The 6,000-nt window shown below is 35.8% G+C and overlaps 1 protein-coding gene across 1 annotated transcript in view; it reads left to right on the top strand.

The window, feature by feature from the left end:
* Positions 1-6,000, top strand: part of CLN6 (CLN6 transmembrane ER protein) — a 351,455-nt gene that overhangs the window by 74,408 nt on the left and 271,047 nt on the right. The gene's annotated exons all lie outside the window — the stretch shown is intronic.

Below are 6,000 nucleotides of genomic sequence, written 5' to 3'. Positions count from 1 at the left end.
TTAATAATTTTGCAGGAAACAAAGCTGAATCATAAAGGAAGTGTGGTGAAGTGGGTTTCTTTGCTGGAATAAGAGGAGAACAAAAATAAGTCTTAATATAATTTAAAAAGGATACAGGAATAAAGACTGAAGAGCAAATTAAATTTACAGTGGTGAGAGGTTGTTGGCAGGATATAAGAATTACACTTGCTGTACTGTATATTACATTAAAACTACTGAGAGAAAATATAAAGAATTTGATTGGAGAAGTCATAGCCTTTTATCAAGGATATATGGTACTAACTAGTGATTGCGCCATGATACAAAATAAGAAAGATGTCTCTGGAGGGCCACAATGTCACAGAATACTGAATGGGGGCAGATACTACATGCAAGTATTTGGTAAGGTTGCCAACTTTTCATATCAAGAATTCTGGACATGTACGTGAAAGGAAACTGTGCAGAATAGAAGTGTACTTTTAACCTCTCCTCAAGGAGACTGTCATACACAATGTGCGCAGTCTAACACATTCTTGTGTCCTTCAGTGTCAGTGACAGTGTCCCTTAATTCTGGACAGTTGGCAAACCTAGCTATACGAGCTCATTTATGTAATGCAAATGAAACAGAATGAAGAGGAATATACACATATTCAGTGAAATATGGTTCTTGGGTAAGATTAGACAGCTGTTACATGTAGAAAGAATATTGTAACATTGTGCAAGCCATGAAAGCTTATTTGGTGATAGTGTCAGATCATGTAAATATGAAAATTAATTTTTTAAGCAGTAAAAGTCCAATGTGTTACAAATTTGCATTTTCCAGTATTTCTCCAAAGTGAAGCCATATGATGATTGGGTAGCTCAGACTTTAAATGAAATATTATTAGATTTGAACCTAAGCAGTAAACAGCCTGCATAGAAGTGGGATAAATGTAAATTGAAGATTATAGATGTGGTCATAATGAAAGCAAATGAGATAGAATATGAGTCCCAGCAGATATCTAGATGGTTTTAAAAAGTAATAGATTTACAGAAGTGAAAAAGAACAAGTCAAACAGCATGAAGAATAATTGAAACAATCTAGAATTTTTATGCAAGAAAACCTGGAAAATATAAAAGAACACAGAGCAATTATTTTTAAAATAGCTATTCTTTGACAATAGCCAAACAGCAAACGGACCATTGTCTCAACATCTAAGGCAACAAAAGGTTGAATGGATGATAACTAAAATCAGAAACTTTGAGAATCGTAGGGTAAAAGTCGACCCAGACAAATTAGGAACGTAATAGACAATTACTATAGTACACTATATAGATCAGATGTGGAGGTAGAGAGCAACAAATTTTATTTATTTTAACATATTTGAGGCAATTACAACTTCCTCAGTTAACAGAAGTAGAAGGAAGGGTATTAACATCAAAAATAAAGATTCTGAAATTAAAGAAACATTGAGAAACCAGGAAACCCCTGGAGGTCACATAATTCTAATAAAAACATGGAAAAAGAAGGGAGCGGAGATAATAAAAGTCTGGCAAGTACTTCTTAACAACATTTATTTCTGGGTAAGGATGTGCTGTTGCCCTTAAAGAGGTAGCAGTTATATCAAAGAAGGGGAAAGATTGCCTAGATCCAGGGTCATACATATCTACTTTCAATTGTGAATATTGACTACAAAGTATTTATGACAATTTTGGCAAAAAGAATGGCAAATATATTACCAAGAACAGTAGACCTAGACCACTGTGGATTTATAAAAGGTAGGCAACATCTGACAATATGAACAGAAGCTTTATGATTCAAAAGGATACATTGGTCTATAATATATTAGTGTAAATTGGTTTGGATGCCAAAACAGCATTTGACAAAGTGAAATGGGAATTTATGAAGAGATCTTTTGAGGTATTAGAGTATCCAAAGACATGGACAACACTAATGTTTAATAACTACAGTAAAACTCAAGTCATGGTGAAGTGTGATGGTGAGCTGTCTAAAGCATTTAGCCTTACAAGATGAATTTGGCAGAGCTGTCCATTTACACCTTCATTCTTTGCCATTAGCCAGAAACATAAGACAATCAAACCTAAGTGGATATACATGGAAAATACTGGTAAGAAAGAATCCCTTTTTGCAAACAACATATCATGTTACGTCTTAAAAGCAGGATATTAAAATATTTGATAAGCTGAAATATTTTACTAGTATAGCAAGATATACAAAGGCTATAGTAATGAATTATACCCCAACACATGACATGGTGCAAAACTTCCCCTTTTTTGTTGGGTCTTGACAAGATGAGAAACATGGGAAGTAGATTGAACAGGATGCTGAGCAAACAGCTAAAAAATATGAGAAGAAATTACTCAAAAGACTAAGTAAGATAAGATTATAGAAATTATTTACAGACATTGATAAGATACAAATGATTAAGGTGATTTTGGTCACACTGGTTCCTTATGTAGATCAGGCTTGTATGTTTCAACCCAGAGATCAGAAATGAAGGACTATGAAAAAAGAAATTAATGCATTTCTTTGTGATAACAATAGAGAAAGAATGCAACAGGAAAAACTAATACTGACAAAGGAAAAAGGTAGTCTGTGACTTCTAGATTTACAGGCCTATTACAAGGCCATGTAATAGAGTAATGTATGGATTTATGAAATGGAATATATGCCCAAATGGAAGTATATGAGAGCATAGTACCTGACAAGGTAGTAGTAGGATCACATGTGTGCATCTGGGCAGATTTAAGAAAGGAATATAAAGACCATTATGTACAGCCTTATACAGAAAAAAAATTAAGCAAGTCTTTACATTAAAGGGAGCTAGACTTTGGAAAACTGGATTCATATCAACAGTAGTAAGAAAGACATGGAAGAAAATGTAACGAGCATTTGGAAAAGAAAAGCAAAGAACTGAATTTATGGGATCAGATGATAAAAGGAGATGAGGCCATAAAATAGGATGAAGCTAGACAAACTTTTGAGTTGATGAAGTCAGATCAACTGGCATATATAGTTCTAATGTTAAAGTTCAAGGAAATATAGGGAGGCTGGATAGTAAATTTGTAAACCAAAAACAGCAGATTTTATAGTGGAGGCCAGAAGAGAAATATAGATGGGAAGAGAGTAACAAGCAGGGCATGTAAGGCAACATTAGATCTGAGAAGACAATACAGTAAAAAAGTAAAAATAGCTTGGAGTGAACAATTAAATAAGGTAACCATTTGAAATGGCAGGACTCGCTCAAGTGAGTACCAAAACACAGAGACTGAATGGCTGAAAGAAACAGACTTACATATACTGAGTCAGAGATGGCCATTTCTCAGAATATTCTCTCTTCTCCAAAGTATTGCAATCTCAGAGTTAGTATCTATAAGTTCAGGGTGTATGGGGGGCTTGCCCCCTGCAAAAACGTGTAAAGGAGAAGAGTGATGTTAAAGGTTTGCTCTTCTCTTGGATTTTCAATCTTTTTTCCCCTCCCTCAGTGTGTCAGCATGGGTCCCCTTCAAAACATCTAAAACCCATAACATCGAATTTCATAACATTGAGACCAGAACGTCTAAAACCCAAAACATCTAAAACCCATAACATCGAATTTCATAACATTGAGACCAGAACGTCTAAAACCCAAAACATCTAAAACCCATAACATCGAATTTCATAACATTGAGACCAGAACGTCTAAAACCCAAAACATCTAAAACCCATAACATCGAATTTCATAACATTGAGACCAGAACGTCTAAAACCCAAAACATCTAAAACCCATACCATCAAATTTCATAACATCTAACAGGACAAATCACATGAAAATAACATCCCCTCCACATATAACGACATATAATGACACCAAACTGCCAAACACACATTTTACTGTGTTTATGCATGGGGGCTTGATACAGTGGGGTTAGGAAATTTACTTTTTCCCACTGTAGTGCATTCTTGGAGTTGGTATATTTAATTTATGGGGGTGTGGGGGGTGCCCTCCTGCAGAAACGTGAGTGTGTTTGGTATCGTTATATGTGGAGGGGATGTTATCTTCTTGTGATTTGTAGTGTTAGATGTTATGAAATCCGATGTTATGGGTTTTATATGTTCTGGTCTCAATGTTATGAAATTAGATGTTATGGGTTTTAGCTGTTTCAAAGTAGACCCGTCAGCACACATCATTTTAAGTGCTGACATTTCAGCAGAAAGCCATTAAATAAAAATAAAAATTTTACAGATGATCTGTGGAAGGAAATATGCCTTAGCACTAGATATGCACATAAACTAAGAAAATTAAACATTTTTGCATGGAAATTTTTCTACCAAGTGAAATCAACTCCCTCCAACTGCTTCAGTCTGCAGCACATAGTATATCCCTAGCAATTCCTGCCACAAAAGTAAGACAATTTCACTCCCAAATAAACTTCTATAGCTGAATTTCACTCCAGTTGTACAAGCACAAAAGGAGAAATACCTTTAGTTAAGACAAACTGTACTGAGAACATAGTATACCTGACAATTGTTGCTGCAAAACTAAGACAATCTCACTGCTAAAGGAACTTCTACAGCCAAATTTCACTCCAGTTGTAAATGCACAAAAATAGGAATACCTTTAGTTAAAATCAATTTTACTAAGCACACAGTACCCCTGATGATTACTGCTGCAAAAGTAAGACAATCTCACTGCCAAGGAAATTCTAAAGCTGAATTTCACTCCCTAAAGCTGAATTTCACTCTAATTGTAAAAGCACAGATGGAGAAATTCCTTCAATTAAAACCAATGTAAGGCAGTTTCCAAGAATCAAATTAAACTGATGAAATATCTTATTTTCCCTCACTTCTGCATCAGTATGTTGTGTACTGTAGTGCTGAATCTGCTGGAAGGGCCCCCCACCTCACCTCAGGCTTTATAACTGCTTAGGTTGAAGCTAAATTAACACTTTAGCATATTTTGCTTTAGCAGTGCAAAATGTCCCTGGAAATAAAGCTCATAACAAATAAATTAAATGCTTTGACTCACCTCAAGTAATTAGACTTCAAAGACCTTATCTTTGTATCAATAAACATACTATGCTATTGATCATTTTTGGTGGAAAATGCATTCCACTGAAGTACCTGATAGGCTGAGTTGCTAAAAATTGCAGCTGAGGCTCTGTCATATCGTATATCTATACTAATAAACAGATCCATTCTAGAATGTTGTGTCCCAGCTATTTGGAAGAAGGCATACATACTTCCTCCTCATAAGGGAGGACCCTCTGCTGACTACTCCGTCTTCAGACCAACTGCCATCCTGTCACCATTATCTAAAATATTAGAAAAGCACATCCATTCCAATTACTTCTATACCTTACCATAAACAATCTTCACTCCCCAACACAACATGGCTTTTGTCCCAACCATAGCACCGCTACTGCCTTAGTTCACTTTTGAGATACCATTAATAAAAACAGAAATACCAGAAACCTAGTGTAATCCTTCTTCCTAGACCTGTCCAAAGCATTCAACCATAAACTGCTACCGAAACTTCCCTCCTTGGGTCTCTCCCCCTCTTCCCTCTCCTGCTTTCATATCTACCTAACAGATTCCAAGCAGTCAAATGGCAGCAAGAATACTAGTCCTTTCTACCCACTACTTTAGGGGTGCCACGAGGTTACATACTTGGACCCTTCCTGGTTAACATATTTATAAATGATCTACACACTGCTTCTAAGCGCACCAGTCTTGTACAATATGAAGATGACTCTACACACATCTGCACAGACTCTAACCTAAAGAAAACTTCAAGAAATTACTCAAGAAACCTTTATGTCCATAGAATCCTAGCTAGACAACACACAACTCCTACTTAACCCCCAAAAATGAAATTACTACTTTTCAGCCCAAAAGCATTCTCCCAAAGCAAGACTCTTGTCAAAATCACGATTGAATAGATCCCTAACACCAAACTCTTAGGATGCACAATTGACTGACAACTTGAAATTTGCCCTACAGTTCCAACTGTTACTAAAAAAAAAAAAGCTCATTCTCTT

This window comes from Protopterus annectens, chromosome 7.part0 (assembly GCF_019279795.1).
Source record: "Protopterus annectens isolate FY-2018-M chromosome 7.part0, PAN1.0, whole genome shotgun sequence".
NCBI lineage: Eukaryota > Metazoa > Chordata > Ceratodontiformes > Protopteridae > Protopterus > Protopterus annectens.
Note: the sequence above shows the minus strand (reverse complement) of the source record. Positions and strands in the feature narration are given on the sequence as shown.